Genomic DNA, 23,406 nt, shown 5'->3' with positions numbered 1-23,406 from the left:
TACACCCATATCATCGACTCCAACAGAACTTTCCGATAAAAAAATAGTGTAAACAACAAAACCAGAATGTGTGAGTGAGATTATTCACACAGTCATGAAAAAAACAACAATGTCTGAATGATCTCTTGGTGAATGGCTGAAGTCACAACCACCAGTTCCAGACAACTTCTAGCAGAGCTTGAAAGTTGCTGAGAGATTGTCGGAAGCGTAGTCCAATACATAATTTTTCTAAGCTTTTTTAAATAAAACAGAGAGACTCCTTCAGCTTTCTTCAGGAGTCAATGCACCAAGGTTTTTAGGGAAAATGTACGAGGAAAAGCGTGCCACATTTTCTGTCTCTAAGTATCTTCTCACTCTCAAAAAACAATTTTTAAAAAAATCCCCAAACCCATTCCTGTTAAACATTACCCTTAGAAGGGGTATAGGGTGGATTCCCTGAAGCTGGGAAAGTCTGAAAAACCAATGAAGGAGGAGCACAATTCACGCTGCCCAGATACATCACCATCTTTTAACAGCCCAGATGACATTTTTCCTGGTATGTTCTGGCTCTCTTGGGCTTGGCCAAATATCAGACCTCAGTTTTCACTCTCAGACAATCTCTGTGAACAGATGAATTCAGCCTCTCTTTAATTATATCTGGGTTTTCTGAGCAGGAAAGCAGGCATGTGCTTTGCACTGGGAATGTACAAATTAAAGGCCCCAGGCGAGTGTGGGGTACGGGGAGAAGAGCAGCACTTTTAAAAAACAATTGGCAGAAGGCCACAATACTCATAATCCTGCAAAATGTAGTAGAACACTCTTCCAAATCCATATCAGCAAATTTCATAATTGAAAGGTTTGCTCCATGTTCAAGCTCTGTAACAGCAGAGGTTCAAGCTGGGCAAGCAACATGACAGCTGCTATGGAGCTGGAAGCAACTGCCACAACAGCCAGCGAACATACACGCAGTAAAGATTATCTGGATCAGGACGGAGAACACTCCATCCCCAAGGAGGATATTCTTTTTTAAAGAAAAGTTCCCTATATAGTGTGCAATGTTCCCGATATAGTGTGCATAAAACATCCAGGGGTAGCCATGTTTGCCATATAGCAAACCCAATAAACAAAAACAAACAAACAAGCTTCATTTATATACCGCTTCATACCACCTAAGCAGTGTCTAAGCAGTTTACAACTGTAAGCTAATTGCCCCCAACAATCTGGGTACTAATGTTAGTGACCTCCTCGGAAGGATGCAAGCCTGAGTCAAGCTTGAGCCCTTTTGCTGGTCTTGAACTTGCAACCGTGTGGTTTTGAGTGAGTGGCTGCAATACAGGCATTTAACCACTGCGCCACCAGGACGCATCAGTTGACCAGAGAATTGTGCTAGAGGACTTACAAATGCCTACAGAAGTGTTCTCTTTTGGAATCTCTACGTCTTCCAGCATGACTTCCAGTGGAAATTAGCCACAGAGGCATGCTGGAGGACTTAGAGGTTCCTTGAGAAAAGATATTACAGTTGCTCCTCTGTTTTCGCGGACTTTGACTCTGTGTCCCTCATCTGTTCATGGGCGGCAAACATAGGGGGAAAAATGGGGGGCGCCACACTGGGCTTGAATATTGGCTATTTTCCATTTTCGTGGGAGGGAGGGTCCAGAATGGATCCCCTGTGAAAACAGAGGGGCAACTGTAGTCAAGAAGCCAAGCCCTCCCTCCAGTCCATCTCTCTTGGTCCAGGCCTCGGAGGTAGAGAAGAACTGCTGGACCTGATCCCGTTTCCCACCACCACTCCTTTCTCCTTTTGTGTCATGTCTTTTTAGATTGTAAGCCTGAGGGCAGGGAACTGCCTAATTAAAAGACTGTATGTACAGCACTGTGTAAATTTACAGCACTTTACAAATAAAGGTTAATAATAATAACAACAACAACAACAACAATAATAATAATAATAATAAATCCATGAATATTTAAACCTGCAAAAGTCAAAGTCGCAAATGTGGAGGGCCGACTGTAAATAGTTTTATGGGTCACTAGAGCTCTCTGGCAGAGAATTCTAAATGCTGTAGAGAACTACTAATCCCTGGATTTCAAAGGATGGAGCCATGGCAGTTAAGTTGGTGTCAAAGTGCTATAACTGAGTAGTATGAAACAGGCCCTAGTTGTAATAGGGAATGCACTTATATTCAGCTTCATTGCCCCCCCATCTCCCGCCAATTATTCTTGCGCACCATTCTATACTGAGCTGTAAGGCTTTTGAGATTTCCTGCATGGCAGGGGGTTGGACAGGATAGCCCGTGCAATCTCTTCCAACTTTATGATTCTATGATTCTATTCAGAGCAGAGTGCTCTGCTCCTGTCTTGTCCCACCTACAAGCTTCCTAAATGGCCTGTGGGCAAGCCACAATTTCTCTGCAACAACCAGACCCCCTAAAAACTAGGGGAGGGATCTTTCTTTAAGTACTACTTCATATGTTATATCTTGCTTTGCATTACCTCCTCTAACAAGTTGCATACAATAAGGAGGTCACTTTCCTCCGTTAACTTCATTTTTAGGTTCATTTTCAAAATAAGAGTGGAAGGATGGCACTGGAAGGCCCAAATTTAATCCTTAGGCTCAGAAAAAGCAAACAGCTCTAAAGCCCAGAGGATCACTCTGCTGAGGTCACCACTAGTAAAGAGCTGAGGGTGACAGATGATAAGGCTATCAATGGATACCAGTCATTGTCTCCCAAAATCAGAGGAAACATGTTTCTCAGTGCCTGATATACTGGGGAAATGAAGCAGAAGGGTGCTGTTGCTGTTGGGATCACATCCTGATTGAAAGGCTTGCTAGAGACACATAATCACAGAGTTGGAATGCACTGCAAGAGTCATCTACTCAAAATCTCCTGCCATGCAGGATTACACAACTAAAGTGCTCCCAAAAGATAGCCATCTATCCTATGATTAAAGACATTTTTTTTGTCCAGCACATCACACTGTTGATTCACATCAACATGAAATGCACAAATACAGAATGGGTGACAGACGGCCTGAAAGTTCGTTTTTGTTGTTGTGTGCCTCCAAACTGTTTCCGACTCATGGCAATCCTAAGGCAATCCTAGGTTTTCTTGGCAAGATCTCTTCAGAGGGGATTTGTCTTTGCCTTCCCCTGAGGCTGAGCAAGTATGACTTGCTCAGGATCACCCAGTGGATTTCCATGGATGTATATACGATGGAAATTTCCCTGAACCTTGTATAAAGAAGGATCAAAAGGACAGTTCTCACCATCAAACCCTAGTCTCCAGAGTCCAATGCTCAAGGCACTACACCACACTGGCTTGAAAGCAGGAGACGTAAAAAAGGACCTAGGGGTCTTAGTAGACCACAAACCTAAGGTTAGTCAACAGTGTAATGCAATGGCCAAAAAAACACAGTGCAATTCTGGGCTGCACCAACAGGAACATAGCGTCCAGATTGAGGGAATTCATAGTGCTGCTCTACTCTGGCTTGGTCAGATCTCATCTGGAATACTGTCTAGTTCTAGCCAACACAGTTTAAGAAGGATATTGAAAAGCTGGCACAAGTCCAGAGAAGGGAGAATCAAGATGATCAAACATTTCAAAACCAAGACTGCTGCGACACTGCAGAATTAATACAGTGTAACACCACTTTTACTGCCATGGCTCCATTCTATGGGGCCCTGGGATTTGTCGTTTGTTCTGGCACTAGAGCTCTCTGGCAGAGAAGGTTGAATATCTCACAAACCGACAAACCCCAGAATTTCATAGCATGGAGTCATAGCAGTTAAAGCAGTGTCAACGAAGAGAAGAATGAGAGGTGGCATAATAGCTATCTTTAATTATTTGAAGGAATATCATGTAGAAGTTGGAACAAACATGTTTTCTAGTTTTTTTGTGGGTTTTTCGGGCTATGTGGCCATGTTCTAGAAGAGTTTTTTCCTGACGTTTCGCCAGCATCTGTGGCTGGCATCTTCAGATGTTTTCTCCTGCTCCAGAGACTAGAACGCAAGCCAACGGATTCAAGTGAAATGAGATCTAACTAAATATTAGGAAGAACCTCGACTTCAAGAGCTTTTGGATAAAGGAATGGATTGCCTTGGAGGGTGATGGACTCTCCTTTGAAAGTCTTTAAACTGAGGTTGGACGGCATCTTTCAGGAGTGCTTTAGTTGTGTATTCCTGTATGGCAGGAGATTAAACAAAATGGCCATAGTGGTCTATTCGAACTCTTAAGAGTCTTAGTTTTTTCTGGGTTTTCAAGCTATATGGCCATGTTCTAGAAGAGTTTATTCCTGACGTTTCGCCAGCATCTGTGGCTGGCATCTTCTTATGATTCTACTATTCTATTCTGTGTTTAGCTTGTACTGTTATCAAGCCAGGTGTCACATATCCTATGTTTGTTCAATTTATTTTTCTTATAATAGCCACTGTGGAAATAGGATGTTAGATTAGATGGCCTATCCCTTGCTCTGGTACCATGGCATTCTTCTGTCTCATTGACTGCAGGGACCAGCAAGAATGGGGACACCAGGTTCCTAAAGCCCCAAAGCAGTCTCTCAATGGCTACATAAGTGATTCCCAAACTTTAGTTCTTCAGATGTTTTGGACTTCAGCTCCTAGGATGCCTGGTTGTTGACCAAGGTAGCTGGGGCCTCTGGGAGTTGAAGTCCAAAACACCTGGAGGACCAACGTTTGGGAATCACTGGGTTAGAAGTTCAGCCTTAGACACCCTGTATTACATGCCTGCTTTCTCTAATGCACAATATAATCTTTTTTATATTTCTAGTTCTCTCAGAACAGGCAGAAGATTCAAACTAACATGCTTGTTTGATGAAGGCACATACATAACCTTCTATAAAGAGTCCAAAAATGCAGCCCCCTCTTTACTCCAGTCCTACTACCCCTACCAACCACTGGCATCCTAGTAAAGGGGCTTTTCTTAGTTCCAAGCAACTGACAGTAAAGTTCCTTTTCTGGACCTGGAGAGAACTGGAGAAGCACCATGTTACAAATAGTTTCAGTGTGTTTTCCTAGCATGAAACTGTCTCCCAGTCATAATAACAGCTGGCTTCAAAAATGCAGAAGGAAAGAATTAAGAAAAGATATAATGACTAACAGGGTATGGATATATAGATATACATGTTTCAATTCATATTTAGATTAATAGATTCAGACCATAGATTTTTACATATTGTATTATATAAGGCTATAATACCATTAAGAGATGTCAAAGGGATGAATGAACGGGAAGGTGAATGCAAGATAAAGATTCACTCACACAGCAGCAGCACATTATAGTAATATAATAATATAATATATAAGCATGGGGATATGATATGAAGAAATCAGAATAGAAAAACTGAAGTTATGTAAAGAGGAAGATAAATGAAAGTAACCTTGTGTTGACAAATGTGTAAAGGATATTGTATGTGAAAAGGACAATAAGTATTAAAATGAATAAAGATAATTGTAAAAAAAATGCACAAGTCAACTGCCTGGCAAGGATTGCTAAAGCCCTCTTACACTAGTTGGAAAACCCTTCCAAGAAAATGAGACAGAGCCTTAAGAGGGTCACTGTTTAATGTGGGTCTGGGAAGGCAAAGGAGAAGGAGCAATGCACTTTTCTAAAAACTGCCAAGAATTAAAGAGACATTGCTAAGGTATGAGCAATATCACTGCACAGATTAAAATATATATACACACCCCAAATAGTAACAATTTGGAGGGGGGAAGGGAGAAATGGGGTGTTCAAAATGGCCCTGTTCTTTCTCCGCATTTTGGAAATGGTCTGAGACTGTAGCTTGCAGACTGAGCTCAGAAACCCCAGCAACAGTATTAGATTAGCCTGGGGAACAAGGGAAACACAAACACAGTTTTCATTACACTAAAGCTCCATGCTGTGAAAGTTTCAATGAGGCCCTTTTAATCTGCTTCCAGCAAAGTGCTCTGCCATCTACCCACCCCCACTTCTACCGTTAAACACGTCAGGCTGGAAGCCTTCGCGTTTTTGGTCAAGGAACCTCTAGTTTCAAACTTTTAACTTGAAACTAGAGGTTTCAACCGTGGCAGCAGCCCTTATCCATGAAAAATAAGGGCTATTTTTTGTTGGTTGACTATTGTAGTCAACCAACAACCACAGGCTGACTATCATAATTGTCCTTTATGCAAGTGGGTGGGGGGAAAGTTACATAGCACATCTTTGTTGCCAACCTAGGTAGGTTACTATCTATTTAAAATGGTAAAATAAATATACAGTAATAACTAGGGACAAGTCTAATAGGTCAGTACTGAAGACTAACATCTTCAATTTCTTTTCAATTTCTTTCTCCTGTCTGCCTGATGAAGAAGCCAGTGTGACTTTGAAAGCTTGCAACATGTAATTGTGCATTTTGGTTAGTCCCATAAATTTATCATTGTTTGGATGTTATTGGATTTGCTGTATTGCCAACACGGCTACCCCCTGATGTTTTTTGGATTTCAAGATACCACATTTTAGCAATCACAGGGGAATCCTATGGAAGGAGCCAGTGCACTGGGACCTTGCCATCACAGACTTCTGCCTTCAACAAAAGTAAAACAATTTTTGATATTGGGACTGAATGGCATGCTTTGCCTCTACACTACCTGAAGTTTTCCTGATGCAAAACATGAAGACTTCTTGAGAAATTCAGTGTTCTCTACCGACATAGGACCCTGTGGTTTCACAAAGGAAGGAGACATGCTGGATTCCAAGGAAACATCTTCTTTGAACTGCAAATGAACATTATATTTCCTTGAATTTGAAAATCTACCAGTAACCACATGGCCAAAATAAACCATCTGAAGTAAGACCAGATGCAGAAAATGCAAGTCTATAACTATAACTAATATCTTCAATTTCTTTCTCCTGTTTGCCCGATGCCAGTGTAACTTCGAAAGCTTGCAACGTGTAATTGTGCATTTTGGTTGGCTCATTAAAGGCATCATTGTTTGGATGTTGTTAGGAGAGTATGAGCTAATTTTTCATTTTACCTCCGTGGTATGCAATCCAAAAGCCTGGACACTTTGGCATACTCAGCCAAAGATTCCTGCATTTCTTCCCAAAATTATCAGAGTACCAACTTATTTTTAAGAAATTAGTTAATGACATCAAAAAAGACAGGAGGAGGTAACAGATACTGGGTCTGTACAGCTCACAAAGAAACAAAATTCCTGCAGCAACCTTGTGAATAAGTTTAAAAAAAAAATCAGGACTGGACAAGTACTTTACTAGCCTGCTATGCTCACCACAGAAAAAGCAAAGGCCTCTACTCCCAACTCTCCACTAGTCTCTTAGGAGGCTACTAAAAACCCAGCACCAAAGCTAAACCTGTACTCTATCAAGTAGCATAAATTTCAATCCATCTTTTCTATGTCACCTCGTTTGGTTTCTGTGTGGATGTCGGAAGAAACATCTCTCCATCTACAACTTGCCTGGAAGCCAAGTATGACGGGCAGAAGACAGAGGGGAACACCCATCTGTCCTCCACCAACCTGCTTCTATGAAGTTCCTACTCACCTGTGGCTATCAGGCAGGTTCCTCAACATCAGTCTTTGCAACAAATCTTCCCCCAAAAGTTCAGAAATTAACACATGCACAAGAATCAGAAAATGAATAAAAGTGTACAAAATTAAAATAGAACAACACTTCTTATTTTTAATCCAGAACTACTAGTTTTGTAATTTAAAATTTGCAGATGTCAGTTCATTTTTAAGCAAAAACCTTGTAGCCAAGAACATACAGTGGTCCATTGGTATTCATTGGAGTTTGGTTCCAGGATCCCCCTGCAGATACCAAAATCTGTGGATGCTCAAGTCCATTATAGAAGATGGCGTAGTAAAATGGTGTCCCTTATTTAAAATGGCAACACCGAGGTTTGCTTTTTGGATTTTAAAAATTCAAACCACGAATTCAGAATTCGTAGATGCCGAGGACCAACCGTACTAACATTTGGGTGTTTTGTTTAAACTACTTACCACTCTACTTTTCTTCCTTCATAAATCATTTTATACCTTACAGGCCCTCTTCTTTAAACTAGTACTAGCTACTCAAGAAGGAAATGGAGGAAATAACAGAGGAAACTGGTGTGCAAAAACAGGAAAGGAAAAGAGTGGTAGGCCAAGACATCTGTACTTCAGAATTGCAGCAAAACTGCACAAGTGAAGATATACATCAGCTGGAAGTCACATACAGGATGTAGTTGTTTCCCATGAGGAATCTTTCCCCCAACCCTACATTAACAGCATGTTAAAAGAGAACTCAAAGGGTTCCACAGAATCAAGCTATATTTTTAAAAGTACGCACATAGGTACATAAGGTGAGAAAATGGGAGATGGCCTTCTCAGTGACTGCTCCCAAGCTTCCCTTCATGTTATCCCTCCATAAGCAGGTGAAGACCTTTTCGTTCCAGGAGGCCATTGAAGACTGATTGTTCATGGGGAAAGAGCCCTGTGACAAGTACTCCATTGTCTCTATTAATTGTTTACTCTTTAGTGGGAATATTTTTAACTGGTTTTAATTACAGTTTAACTATTGTGTGATGCAAATTATAGCTGTATTTGTTTTAACTCAGGACAAGAAGCTACTGTTGGGACACAACACAGAGAAACTGAATGGTTCCCAATTGGCAAGGAGATCAGGCAAGGCTGCATGTTATCACCCTATATGTTTAACTGGTATGCTGAACATATCTTACGTAAAGTAGGATTACTGCTTTGCTGCTCAGTGAGGGGAGGCATGAAAATTGGAGGAAGGAACATAAACGATCTATGGTATGTGGTGACACCATTTTGCTAGCCGGAAATAACAAAGATTTAGAACGGTCGCTGAAGAAAGTCAAGGAAGAAAATGCAAAGGCAGGTTTACATTTGAATACTAAGAACACAAAAATAATGACCACAGACAGTCTACATAATATGATGCTGAAATAGTTTAAGATTTTCCATACCTTGGCCCAATAATTAATCAGAGTGGAGACTGCAGTCAAGAAATCAGAAGACTAGGGCTTGGAAGGCAGCTATAAAGGAACTAGATAAGATCCTGAAATATAAAATTATATAACTGAATATTGAAGTCAGGATGATCCATGCTATAGTCTTCCCAATTTTTTTGAATAGCTGTGAGAGCAGAACAGTGAAAAAAGCTGATAGGAAGGAAATCAACTCATTTAAAATGTGGTGCCGGAGAAGAGTTTTATGGATATCGTGGACTGTTAAAAAGAGAAATCAATTGGTCCTACAACAAATCAAGCCTGAACTCTTCCTGTAAGCCAGGATGACTAAATAAGACTCTCATACTTTGAATACAGCATGAGAAGACAAGACTCACTATAAAAGGCAATAATGTTTCATAAGGTAGAAGACAATGGGAAAAGACAACCATATTCAAGGTGGATAGACCCTCAAGAAAGCCATGGCAGTGAGTCTGCAAGACCTAAGCAGGGCTGTTGATGACAGGGTGACTTGGAGGTCTCTTATTCATAAGGCTGTCATAAGTCAAAGATGGCAGTTAACAACAAACACAAACCACTTTGACTCCTGAACTAGACACAAAAAAGGATATAAATAAATATTATACTGATATAATAAGCCCACTGTTATCTCACATTTGCAAAATATCTACAGAAAGAAACCACCTTGGGAAGGAATTTTCTCTTCTATATTCACCAAAGAGATGTTGGGAAACTTCATAGGCGGGTAAGTGATGCTGTCACCACTGATGATGGTGTCTTAATAACAACTGGTATTATCATGAGCATTCGGGTGCCAACTGTCATTGTCCGCCTTGAGCAATACTGGGAAAAGATACAATAGAAATGATTTAAATCAATAGGTTTTATTTTGTAGAGCCACAGAACTGTTTTTAAATACATTGCACAGGCCTGTTGAACACTTTTCTCTGGAACTTAGCTGCTCAAGTCCTTGAACATTTGAGCTAACTTCTTGTTGCTATTCACTTCTTTCTAAAAGTAAGTAAAGCTTCTTCTAAAAGAGAGCTGACATCTGGCGTCCCTCAGGGCACCATCCTGTCCCCCATGCTGTTCAACATTTACATGAAGCAGCTGGGTGAGATCATCCAGAGACACAGGGCACGGTGTTATCAGTATGCTGATGACACCCAAATTTATTTCTCTATGCCTCCGACTGTAACAGTGACTAGGGATGGCATCTCTACTCTGGATGCCTGCCTTAGGTCAGTAATGGGCTGGATGAGGGAAAACAAACTCAAGCTGAATCCAGAGAAAACGGAGGTACTAGCGATAGATACCCCAGGTCCGGAGATGGAGATTTGTTAACAAGTCCTGGACGGGGTCACACTTCCCCTAAAGTCCACAGTTTGAGAGTACTCCTAGATCCATGTCTACAGTTGTCATCTCAAATAGATGTGACGGCCAAGAGTGCTTGGTATCAGCTTCGGTTGATACACCAACTGCGTCCCTACCTGGACCAAAAGGACCTTGAAGCAGTGGTACATGCACTGGTAATCTCTTGTCTAGATTTCTGTAATGCGCTCTACTTGGGGCTACCCTTGTACGAAGTTCGGAAGCTTCAATTAGTTCAAAATGCTGCAGCCAGATTGGTCACTAATACACCTAGGTCCGATCATATAACACCAGTGCTGAAATCTCTTCATTGGCTGCCAATCAGCTTCTGGGCACAATACAAGGTGTTGGTTATTACCTTTAAAGCCCTACATGGCTTGGGCCCGAGTTACTTGCGGGAACACCTCTCCCTGAGGGCAGGGAACCATCCAATTAAAAAGATTGTATGTACAGCGCTGTGTAAATTTACAGCGCTTCATAAATAAAGGTTAATAATAATAATAAAATAATAATCCCTACATAATCTGCCTCACACTCTCAGAATATCCAGGAAGAATTTAATGGAACACTATAACACCAGATTAATAACAACTTCCCATAGAGCATTTACAGCCGCAGCACCTAAACTGTGGAACAGACTACCGGAAGAGATCCGTCTTATTACCATCTTAGGTGCCTTTAAGAAGGCACTTAAGATGGATCTCTTCCAGCACGCTTACCCACTGGATTCTGTAGAAGACTATGATAAATGCTCCGTATAAGACTATGATAAATGTTCCACCCTTGACTATGATTATAGGATTATTTTATGATTAGATACCTTAAGGAACTAATAGGAATGTTGTAATTCAGTATTAGTATTTTACAGTCACTATTTGTATTAGTATTGTATTTTTAATGATGTAATCCCGCTTCGATCCTTGGGAGAAGCGGGAAATATAAATAAAAATTATTATTATTATTATTATTATTATTATTAAAGTGAAAGCCAACTCTGGATGATTTTAGCTGGACACATCCTTTCTTGTTAACAAGATCATGAAATACTAGCTTGCTTTAATCTGCAGCCAAAAATGAACGCTTTCTAAACTACAACCACTAAATAGTAGAAAATATCGGAATATATACTCTCCTAGAATTCCATTCCCGGCTTCAGCAATACCTCGATCATCTCAAAAGGGTGCTTTGATTTGTGTATTCCTGCATGGCAGGGGGATGGACGGGAAGGCCTTTGTGGTCTCTTCCAACTCTGTGATTCTATGAAAAGAAACTGGCATTCATGAACAATTACAGTATATTCGGAAGGTGTTTTTTCTGTAAGACTGGGTTGGTAAGTGTTGTTTTTAATCATCTGTGTTGATATCCCATGTGTGTGTGTGTGTGTGTGTGAGAGAGAGAGAGAGAGAAAAGCAACTTGTATTCACAAACAGACTATCTCTGAAACAAGAGCTGAACATTTAGCTAGCATGGCTAGCAATCAAAGCTGATCCATTCTCATGGGTTAATCTAACTTCTTTAGATCAAGCACGAGACTAACAATGCATTTTGTGGTATAACTTAATTATGCACTGTTTGTATTTGTTTTGTGCACTTCATTCAAATCTATTCCCAGTCCAGTTCCCACTTAGAGAGCCCAGGTCCTATTACTGTGAAAAGAAGGGATAATGATTTTGTTCACTCCATTCATGAACTTCTGTAATTTACCCCACATAAGGGTCTTTTCACTGAAGAGAAAGTGCCAAATATTTTAGCATATCCTCACAGTGAAACTGCTCAAAATGGCTTAATCATTTTAGCTACCTTTTCTCAAAACATTTCCTTCTGAATCAGGGCAACCAGAACAAAACACAGTATTCCAAACACAGTTATGCCACAAGCTTATATACAGATAAGACACTTTCCTGATCATTACAAATGTAGGATTCATTTTCTTCCACTGTTGCTTCACACCCCAAGTCAACGTTTTCATTAGGCTAGCCACAACAATTTCAAGTTCCTTCTGCAAGAATCAATGCCACTTCAGATCCACACCAGAAAAATTGAAATTAGCTTACTTGCTAATTAGCTTACTTGCTGTTCACCACTATGATCTTTGGAATAGCGGTATATAAATAAAACAAATTATTATTATTATTATTATTATTATTATTATTTAAAGAATTGCCTCAATGCACATTGCTTTATTATGAGTGTAGTGATTCTCAGTGCAGCAATTCCCTCAAAGCCCAACATACTATTCACTATTACTTTTCTTTTTAATGGAGTTGTAAGTTTTGTAAAGTAGAAGAAGCTTGTTCAAAGGGCTACAAGCTTCGGTTTTTCCTCACTTATTTAACTGCTATATTTTGACCATTCAGCTTCCTGCATCTGAGTTTATCTTCAACTCCCATTCGGCCCCACAAGGACATAGCACACTTTTCAGGCAGACTTCATCTTTTCAGTTTTCCTCCAACGCTGTCCAAAAGAGTGAATGCATCTGCAAGTTAACAAGCCACAAATGATATCCACCACAACTATTGGGATGTGTTTTTATGGATTTGCTTTTAAGCACTGCCATTACTCTGAGATCTTCTTAACTTGTTAACTTGGTTCATTCAATAATGTCCCTCAATTCGTTTTCATCGATGGCCTTAACAAATCCTTTTTTGTACCACAAACCGGAATTTAAGAATGTGTTAATAAATAAATACAAAGGGTCTTTGCTGGGGGAGGGAAAGCACTGCCAGATATCCCAACAATTCAACTGTCTCTACTGAACTAAACCTCTTAACTAAAAACAGCTGCATTTTATGAAGTACTGTTATTCTAAGAAAGAGCCACAGAACAGGCTAGCAAGCTGATTCACTGCCAATGCTTGACCAAAATGTCTCTTGGTTGAGTAGCATCTTCCAGCCAAATCAAGGCCAAGATACAGAATGTACTTATTTCATTGGGGCCAAAACTGGAATGCACTTGTCAATATCAATGAGACATTTCAATGTATACACACCAAATACAGCATCTGATATTTTTCAAAGATTTCTACAAAATAACTTACATCACCTATGCTAAACTATTTTAAATCCGTTCTTATTTTAAAAATAAAACTCTCAAGGGTAATGTGGTCGACCATCCATATCCACGGATTCTTTATCCACGGATTCAAGAACCCACAGCTTGAAAATATTCCAAAAATATATAAATTCCAAAAAAGTAAACCTTGATTTGGCCATTTTATATAAGGGGCACCATTTTACTATGTCACTGTATCTAATGGGACTTGAATATCCATGGATTTTGGTATCCACGGGGGTCCTGGAACCAAACCCCAGCAGATGCCAAGGGACCTCTGCATTATCCACAAGCACCACTCCTTTTGTTAACTACATCCACTCACCTCTGAAAACGGGTTTGATGGTTTTAACCAGATCCAGCATTGGAAATACCAAACTGATGGCTTGCTTTCGATGGCTTGTTGTTGTTGTTAACTGGCGTCAAGCAGATATTGAACATTCACCTATCTGTGCAAACAAGTAAGGAAAGGCTAAAGCTACCAGAATTACAGAAAAGTCAAATACTTTTTTTTCCCTTTAAAAGACCAGCCCTTGACTACATCCTTCCTCTTCATTTCTCAGAATTTAATCAATTTGTTGTGGATTAGCCAGGCCAATAAGCCACTCACACCAGACGGAGACTTCAGTTAGCAATGATTTCACCAAGGCAGGATTTTATTTTGCACTTCAAAAATGAGCCTTCTCTCCTCTCCCCTGTTTTGTGATAATATCAGTTTATTTGGCCAGACGGTAGCTGTGGCTTCCCGCACCCACATCGCCCGTTGAATGATAGGAGCAAGATGCAGGGCTCTGTTAACATACATACTTGCTTTCTTCCTCTCCTGCCATGTCCTACATCTCTGCCAGTCCTAGCGAAGCTTTCCATGGAGCCGACTGCCAGGCAAATGAGTCAACAAGGTTGACTAGGGAATAAGCCCCAAAGGCAAAACATCACCCAGAAGCAGAGCTGAGGCAGCCAAATTTGGTTACAGCCCTTGCATAAAAGCAAACTCAAATCACAGTTGAAAATGCTTTCCGCTGGATTCTTCTCTTCACCGCTGTCATCACCACTTCCTCTGGCACATCAGATCCTGCCACAGACTAAATGCTGTCTCCCCACTTCTTTTGGGTAGATGAGGAGGGCTAACACTGTTAGTGCAACCCAGAAGTGGACAAAATGCAACCTGTCGGTCACATGCAAATCCCCTCAATATACATATTTTTAAATTGAGGTTTTTAAACCTTGTGTTGTGTGCACTGTGTGCCTTCAAGTTGTTTTCGACTTATGGCAACCTTCTTGCAGGATTTTCTTGGCAAGATTTGTTCAAAGGGATTTGCCACTGCCTTTCCCTGAGGCTGAGAACATGTGGCTTGCCCAACGTCACCCAATGGGTTTCATGGCCAAGCTGGAAATCGAACCCTGGTCTCCAGAGTCACTGTCCAACACTCAAACCACTATGCCATGCTGGCTCTCTTTCCCCCCCCCCCCAAACCACCCCAAATCTCCCAAAACGTCTTAAAAGGGCAACAGTTTGCTTCCCAAACCCCCTCCAGCTCCCCAAAGCATACAAAAAATGGGTGAAAAATCAGCCAGAAAGGTTGCCAGAAGTGACACTGTGTCACTTCAAGTGTACTGAAATGTGCTGCTGTGATCCAGTGGGCAGCTACAGGAATGAAAAATGGACCCTGCCCTGTTTGCAGTTGTCCATCATAATATAAGCCATATCTCTGCAGGAGTGCAATGTACACCAATACTGTGGCTTCAGCAACAGAGGATGTTGCCACTGTTGCATGTCTGCAAGTCATTTCTGACTTAGGACAACCCTAAAGCGACCCTATTATAGGGTTTTCTTGGCACGTTTCTTCAGAGGGGGCTTGCCATTGCCATCCTAAGGCCAAGAGAGTGTGACTTGCCCAAGGTCACCCAGTATTTTTATATGGACAAGCCAGGATTTAAATCCTGCTTTCCCAGTGTCCTAGTCCAACATCCAAACCATTACACAACAAACTTTCTAATGCCACTGTCTGTCACAGAAAGCACACAATCAGCATGCGTAGAACATCGCTTGCAGTCCAAAGTTTACAAACAGCCTTTACACTGTAAAAGAATCCAATCAGCACTGCTCATTCCCCCAATGAAGGCCACTGCAGTTGTGTGGTTGGAGTGCTGGACTACAATTTGGGAGAACAGATTTCAAATTCCTGCTTGGCCATGAGAACCCACTGGTTGACCTTGGCAAGTTGCACTCTCTCAACCTGAGAAGAAGGCAATGGCAAAGCACCTCTGAACAAATCTTGCTGAGAAAAGTCCATGATACGTCCACCTTCGAGTTGCTGCTAGTCAGAAATGACCTGAAGGTACCCCAGCATCCCTCAATACTGAGAAAGGTATTTACTGTTTGCAAACAATTACAATCAATGACCAAAACAAGCAAAACCATCACTCAGCAAGAACAGTGACAAATACACAAAATGCCCATTATCCACCCAGAGCAAACACACATTTTTTTTAAAGTACAGTTGGCCCTCCAATTTACGGCTTTGACTTTTGCTGCTTTGACTATTATGTTCTCTCTATAAATCTCTAGGTTCTCCAGTGCAACTCTGCCATAAGTTGACCATAGAGTTGTGCTGGAGGACCTAGAAGTTCCTAGAGAAAACACTTCTGTAAGCATTTGTAGGTCCTCCAATGAAATTCTATGGTTAACCTCTGCTGAATGTTGTGCTGGAGGACCTAGAGATTCCATAAGAAGTGTTCTCTTAGGTAAAAAGAATAGTGGTTTTTTATTTGTGGTTTTTCCACATTCGCGGGGGGCCTTCACCCCTAACCCCAGTGAATGTGGAGGGACTGCTGTATTTTAATTTGATACCTAAAACCCAAAAGGAGAGGAGCCAAATGATGCTTCCAAGGCAGAGGTCCATAGCCTGGGTGCCACCACCAAGAAGACCCTGCCATGCATGTTCACCCGCTGCACCACAAAAGGAAGTAACCATGGCATGGTCTAGGCTTCTACAAGACCTCTGTGTGAATGCAGCCCGGTTGTGAACTGGTCAATTGGACCATGTTCTTGATGTGAGTTTGACCAAGTGTAAACCACCCTTCAGAGAACGGATACTATAATAAAGGTCAGGAATACATTTTGCTACCCAAGCTAGGCCAGCTAACCTCTCCTTTTCATTTCATTTCCTCTCTTGTTATCTTCATCTCAGGATGACCATATTTTTTAAAGTTTTCAACACTTACTCCATAAAGCACCCATGTAGAAATCGGTGGCACTGTTTAGCAATAAATAATAGCAATTTCCCTACATGGCAAGATCAGGAGCATGCAAGAAGATATCTATAGATTCAACACAATTAAGGAAATAGCAAAGCGTGGAAGCTAGGATATTAAAATAATGAGAGCCATTGGTTTGTGGCTGAAAAGCAATGTACACATACTGTAAAATACGGATATGGAAAAAGTAGTTCTCTAGAATATGAAGAGGACAAACTCCTAGAAAGCTTTCCAGAATGAAGTTTTTAGAAGTCCCGAATCCAACAAGCCCCGGTGCTTGGGTTTTACCAAAGTGCTAACACTTTATGGCCATGTTTTATGCAGTTTTCTCCAGAAAATTCTAAATTCTGCCCTTCTTAGGACTCTCTAAATGAGAGATCCATAACTAATCTCCCCTTAAAGGCTTAACTGGTATCAACAATAGTTTCATTCTAGTCCCAAATGAAAACAGGGTTTTTTACTAAAAGTGTTTTGGTCATATGATTTCATCCAAATGTGCACATCTGCACGGCTTTAACTTGTCTTAAACTGTTTTAACTAATTTTAAACTATCTTGTTGTGAGCTGTTAAATTGTTTAATATGCTTGTTTAATTTGTTTTGCACTGTTTAAATTTATTTTATTGTAAACCATCCTGAGATCCCTTGGGATTCAGGATGGAATATTTAAAATAATAATAATAATAATAATAATAATAATAATAATACATAAATAAACAAAACCAATTTGATTCTCATTTCACTTTCAACATCTGCCTCCTGCCGCGCATCTGCAACAGATGCACACAACAGTACATCATAGTACAAATCTTTGGCATTTCTTTGCACCCTCTCTCTCCCCTTTCAAAAAAGAAAAATAACGACTGCCTCAAAAAGTTGTTTTGACATCCCTTTTACAATGAAATGTCTAACAGTTCATGGACTGTTTGTACTACGGTTTTGCTGCCAAGACGATTTGGCTGCATACAACTGAACTCTGAACAGAGATAAACTATAGCTGCAGGGATGAAGAGAAGGAGCGCATCAAAACAAAAGCAGATCTCTGGGTGAAAAGCCTTTTAGCACTCTATAGTTGAGGATGGAAAGGCTGCTAAAGAAAGGAAAGTCAAAAATGTTGGGAGATGAACGTAAATACCAAGAGACACTAGTCATTACCCTACTCCCACACAGGACTCTTTGCTGAATGCAGCATTCCCCAGTTGGGCCTTTGGCTGTCATCACAACGGCTGAAGCCATCCATTTAATATTGATTTCATCCAACAGTGAAGACAGACTATGATAATAAATTATTTTGATAAGCTCTGGCAAAAGGATGAGATAGGCGCCATCCCCAAAGGAACAGAATAACAGAAAACCAAAAACTGTGGGGGTTATAGTCATCCAATTAAAAACTGGCTCCGTCAGTTCATGGTGCAATCCAAGTACACTTACTCAGAGGTAAGTCACACTGAATGCAGTGGGCTTTATCCATGGCATTTGAAAAACAAGTTGACTCAAGTGATCCAGAATGACCCAGCAGGAAGCAGAGTGCCTCTTTTAAAAAGTAAAAAAATCATTATTTTTAATAGGCATTCATTTTCATATTCTTTAAAAAGGACCCTTGCTGTGATAGGTGCTCAAATGATCTAAAACTATCAACAACAACATTTATTTATAACATCCTTTCTACCAAAGGGCAGAACATCTAACAGATATATGCAAAAACAGACAATAAAACAAAGACAATAAAAATGCTAAAATGCTAAAAACATTAGGTATGTGTCACTATGATGGTGAAAACAAGAATCCCCATGCCCTCCTCCCCACAGAAGACTCTGCAGACCCCCGAAAATAAATGAACAAGGCAATCTGGTACAGAATAAGGTGACTGTTGGGGGGGGGGGGGTTCATCTACATCAAAATGAAGTAAGTACACTTCCCATGAACAAAGTCCTTCCAGTCCGTTCCAGAAAGAATCTGGGATCAAACCAGCTCTTTAAAAAGACTGTTTCTCCTACAAGTTTTTAGAGCTGATTTAATCTTTATCGACTAGAACTTGTGTCTTATTTGTTAAGATATCTCTTAACTTTCTGGCAGCTCTACAAAACTAGAATCAGTTAGAAAAAGTTAGAATCAGATAAGCTGAGTAAACTCTTGCCGCTGCCAAACATGCCGTTCTCATCACCGCTTTCTAAATTTTGCTAAGCCAGACCAAAGAAGACAAGTGGAGAAGGGAGAAACAGCATTGCAAGGGTGCAATTCTACTAAACCACAGGGGTGGGAAGAATAATAATAATAATAATAATAATAATAATAATAAAATGTGGTCCAGATTCAGCAGGGCCTCAGTGCTCATAACCCTCTGTCAATTGATTCCTACTCTCTGAATTTATTCCTACTTCCTCTGAAGATGGCAGCCACAGATGCTGCTGAAACGTCAGGAAGAAACTCTTCTAGGACATGGCCACAGATCCCTGAAAACCCTCAAAAAACTATGGATGCCAGCTATAAAAGCCTTTGACTTCACATATCCCTACTCTCTGCTTCCTGTTCTTTGGCTGCCTCTTACTTAAAGTTTTTATCAAAAGCTTTTTGGAAGTCCAAGTAGATAATGTCTACAAAGTCATTCCTGTCCATGTGTTTAGTGACATGTCTAAAGAATGCAAAAGGCTAGCAAGAGAGGGTTTTGTAACCTTGTCAATCAGCCCTGCATTGTCTATTTCAGACAGACGTGTCTCTTACTATCTTTTCTCTGTCATCATATTAAGCCAGTTAATATACTTTCCACATCTAAAGCATATACTATCCCACTGACCTACAGCCCTTCGACTACACAGATTAGTATTCTGATATACATAGGAAAGAGTCTCTGTTTTACTTCAACTAGTTATTTATATTCCTCCTGTTTCTCCTGATATGGGACCCAAGATATTGATTCGATGAGTACAGAATACCTAATCAAATTAAATTAAAGGCTCTTAATACCCAGAATTGTTAATAATAACACAGGCCTGGGATGAAAAAAAACTTTTCTCAATACTGTAGCTGTTTTAATGTATTTTTGATATCACAAATTCGATGTTTTTATCAATTCAGTTGTTATTCAGCGTTGATTAAGTGTGGATGCAGATCCTCTTTTAGTGCTATCGAATTGATTTTTGTGTTTCTTATCAGCAGACTGAAATATTTTGAAAGTCTGCTTGAAGCCCTTAACCCTTTGCTTACTCTTTGCAGAATACATTCAGTCACACAATCCAACAAGAAACACCAAAGCAAGTAATGGGGGGAAACTGTATCTGACGGAGCAAATCTGAGGTCACTTTTGGCTTTAGGATGCCAAATTCCTATTAAGACCAGCACACATTTCATAAAAAAAATTACGATCCTCAAATTTTGCCAAAAGCTCTGTCCACTGAGAGTCAAAGAGCACAAAATACCGATTTAATTTAGGTCATAAGACTCACTTTGGGTCCAATTTCAGGAAAGAAAGAGGGCATAATAATATGCAGAAAATACCATACGCAGAGCAGAAAGGAGAAGCAAAGATGGAAGGAACGCTAACAACTGAAGATATGCAGAGGAGACAAGACTACCAGCAAAACCAAGAAACACCTGCAGCAAGTAATAAAGAAAGTCACAGAGGAAACTGCCAAAGGAGGCTTACTACTGAACATTAAGGAAACAAGAATAATGGCCACAGACGTTCTACAAGAATTTCACCCAAGATTATGAGAGCACTGAATTGGAATCATAGAGTTGGAAGAGACCCCAAAAAGGGCCCTGATCCAGTCCAACCCCATTCTGCCATGCAGGAACTCTCAATCAAAGCATCCCCATTGACAGATGGCCATCCAGCCTCTGCTTAAAGACCTCCAAGGAAGGAGACTCCAACACAATCTCCATTGAGGGAGTAGTTTCCACAGTCAAACAGCCCTTACTGTCAGGAGGTTCCTCCTAATGTTGAGCTGGAATCTCTCTTCCTGTCGCTTGCATCCATTGTTCTGTGTCTTAGTCTCTGGAGCAGCAGAAAACAAGCTTGATCTATCCTATCCTATCACCTCTTAACCTTCTTTTCTCCAGGCTGAACATCCCCAGCTCCCTAAGTCTCTCCTCACAGGGCCTCATGGTTTCCAGACCTTTCACCATTTTAGTCACTCTCCTTTGGACACATGGCTCCAGTTTCTCAATGTCCTTTCTAAATTGTGGTGCCCAGAACTGGACACAATATCCCAGGTGGGGCCTGACCAGAGCAGAATAGAGAGGCACTATTCCTTCCCTTGATCTAGACTCTCTATTTCTATTGATGCAGCCTAGAATCGCATTGGCCTTGTTAGCTGCCGCATCAGACTGGTACCTCTTCCAACTCCATGATTCTATGAGTCAGGCTCCACTTGTGGTCTACTAGGACTCCTAGCCCTCTTTCACATGTCATCTTAAGCCTGTGTCCCGTCCTTTCTCTGTGCATTTCATTGTTTCTACCTAAGTACCTGCCATTGCAGACGCTGCAGTGCTGGAGAAGAGTGCTGAGGACACTGTGGGCCAAGAAGGTAACCAAATGGGTCCTAAAACACATCAGGCCCAAAGTATCTCTGGGAGCCAAGGTGACTAAACCAAGGCTGTCGTATTTTGGAGACATCGTGAGGAAAAGGAGTCACTGGAGAAGGCAATGAAGCTGGGAAAGGCGGAGGGAGCAGAAGGAGAGGCCGGAGGCGCCTGGGTCCAGGGCCACTCAAGGGCCGCTCACAACAACAACCAACAACCAACGAGGCAAAGTAAAACCAGCCAGGCAGTTGAAGGACAACTCTGCTGAAGATTGCTATGAAGCAATGAATTCCTGGACTTCATTGAAGTCAGAGGGACTTGTTGGGACCCACTTTGGCTCCAGTTTTGGGGGCAAATAAAAGATAGTAATAAAGTACAATACAAGAGCAAATGGAAGTGAAGCCTCGTCTGCCAAACTCTCTCCTCCCTGAGAGCTGAAGGTTCCCATACCCCCATTAACTCTAATCATCATCATCATCATCATCATCAATGATATGATTGTTATTCTTCCCATTGACTCTGGGTCCTTTGGGGAAGAAGAGACAAACATCGCAAGAGCAATGCATCATCTATTCATGCTTCCATTGAACTGAACTCAGAGGTTATACTTTGGATCCAATTTTGGGGGAGAGAAAACATGTTCATAAAGTGACCTCTGACCCCGAAGCCCTCCCCAGATTTGGGGGCCTGGGCCCCTCTGGCCCCACCAGCCCCCCACTTTTGGGGGGAGCCCCATTTAAAGCCCCTGACCCTCCAAGGGAAGAGGGAGGGCTCCTATTCCCCAGGCTGTACCATTCCGCATGAGAAAAGGGGGGACTCTCCCGTCTTCCCTCCGCAAACCCCGCAAAGGTGGCCCATCTGCACACAAAACACCCCCCTTTCCTCACCTATTAATGGTACGGTCCTTTCCCCCCCTTTGCTCACCTTCTGATTTCAACCCTCCCGCAGTGTTCAGTCAGTCGCTCTCGGGATCCGTAGGAAGCTACCATTACGAGCGGATGGGAAAGGGGTGGCCGCTCCTGCCTCAGCTCTTTGTCCCCGCAGCCAAGCACTCACTTCCTCCGCTGTCCTCCCCTCCGGATTCACCGCACATGGTTCATTCCAAAGAACGAGCCGTCCTCCTCGCCGCCGTTTCAACCTCTCTCTACTTCGCCTCGGCCGCTGCCGGTTCCTTCAACGCGCGTCTTCGGCTGTTTCCGGAAAGAGACGAAGGGCGATCGGAAACAAACGAAGGCAGCACGGAAAGAGACGAAGGTGGACGGAGATTGCCGAAGCGAAAGGGGCGGGGCTGAGGACCGCCGGCCCGAAGGAGAAACCCGAACTCGGCGCGGCGAAGGGGCGGAGCTTCTTTGCCAACAGAAAACTGCGGAGTCTTTCGCTTCGTCTTAAACAGCTGTGAATCTTTTGCGCATGCGCAGTTGGCCGAACTGGTTTTTCCCGCCCAAAATGGTGTTACTTCATGGTCAAAATGGGATTCCCTCAGGAATATCTTTATATTGTCATATTTTCTTAAAACAGTTGTCAGATAGTCCATAGATTCAGGGAATTTCCCTGAAGTGTATGTTTTAAAAAACAAACAAACCCATAAACAAAGAGAAAGTGCACAAAGTACACAAACATGGTGTTTAAGCCGTGTCAAACTGCATTATTTCTGTAAGTGTGGAGGCAGACTATGAGTCCGTCCACACTGCGGAAATAATCCAGTTTGACACCGCTTTAACTGCGGTGTCAAACATGCTATGGAATTTTGGGACTTGTAGTTTGTTGCGTCACCAGAGGGCAAGTGTCACACTCTCTCAGCCTCGAGATAGCAATGACAAACCTCCCCTGAACAAATCTTGCCAAGAAACCTCCAAGATGTATCAGAAACTAAGCCGCAAAACAACAATATGCACCCTAAGACTACAACGCCATACGCATTTATCAGTGACCACCAAAGTGAATCAAAATTCAGAACGACTTTAATAGATTAGAAAGCTGGGCACAAAGCTAACACAATGAACTACAACAGGGAGAAATGTGCGGTACTGCACTTAGGGAGAAAAAAAGTGAAATGCATAGATATAGGATGAAAGACACCTGGCTGAACGAGACTTATATGTGTGAAAGGGATCCAGGGGTCCTAGCAGAGCACAAGTTGAACATGAGTCAACAGTGTGATGCGGCAGCTAAAAAGGCCAACGCGATTCTAGGCTGCATCAATAGAAGTATAGTGTCTAGTCTAGATCAAGGGAAGTAATAGTGCCACTGTATTGTGC

At 41.5% G+C, this 23,406-nt stretch overlaps 1 protein-coding gene across 5 annotated transcripts in view; it reads right to left on the bottom strand.

Moving 5' to 3' along the window:
* Positions 1-23,406, bottom strand: part of LOC149310349 (exostosin-like 3) — a 225,578-nt gene that overhangs the window by 168,764 nt on the left and 33,408 nt on the right. Inside the window, exons 1-2 of one of the 5 annotated variants that reach the window (XM_089528765.1) lie at positions 22,073-22,267; positions 13,697-13,820 (exon numbers count right to left, since the gene is read on the bottom strand). The exons of 2 other annotated variants lie outside the window; for them this stretch is intronic. The gene's annotated coding sequence lies outside the window, so the exon portion shown is untranslated. 2 more of the 5 variants (XM_089528770.1, XM_089528771.1) reach the window with 2 other exon arrangements.

Source organism: Sceloporus occidentalis, unplaced genomic scaffold (genome assembly GCF_023333645.1).
Source record: "Sceloporus occidentalis isolate IW3139 unplaced genomic scaffold, rSceOcc1.0.p SCAF_6, whole genome shotgun sequence".
NCBI classification, from domain to species: domain Eukaryota; kingdom Metazoa; phylum Chordata; class Lepidosauria; order Squamata; family Phrynosomatidae; genus Sceloporus; species Sceloporus occidentalis.
The sequence above is the reverse complement of the archived record's forward strand: the minus strand, read 5'-3'. Positions and strand labels throughout refer to the sequence as shown.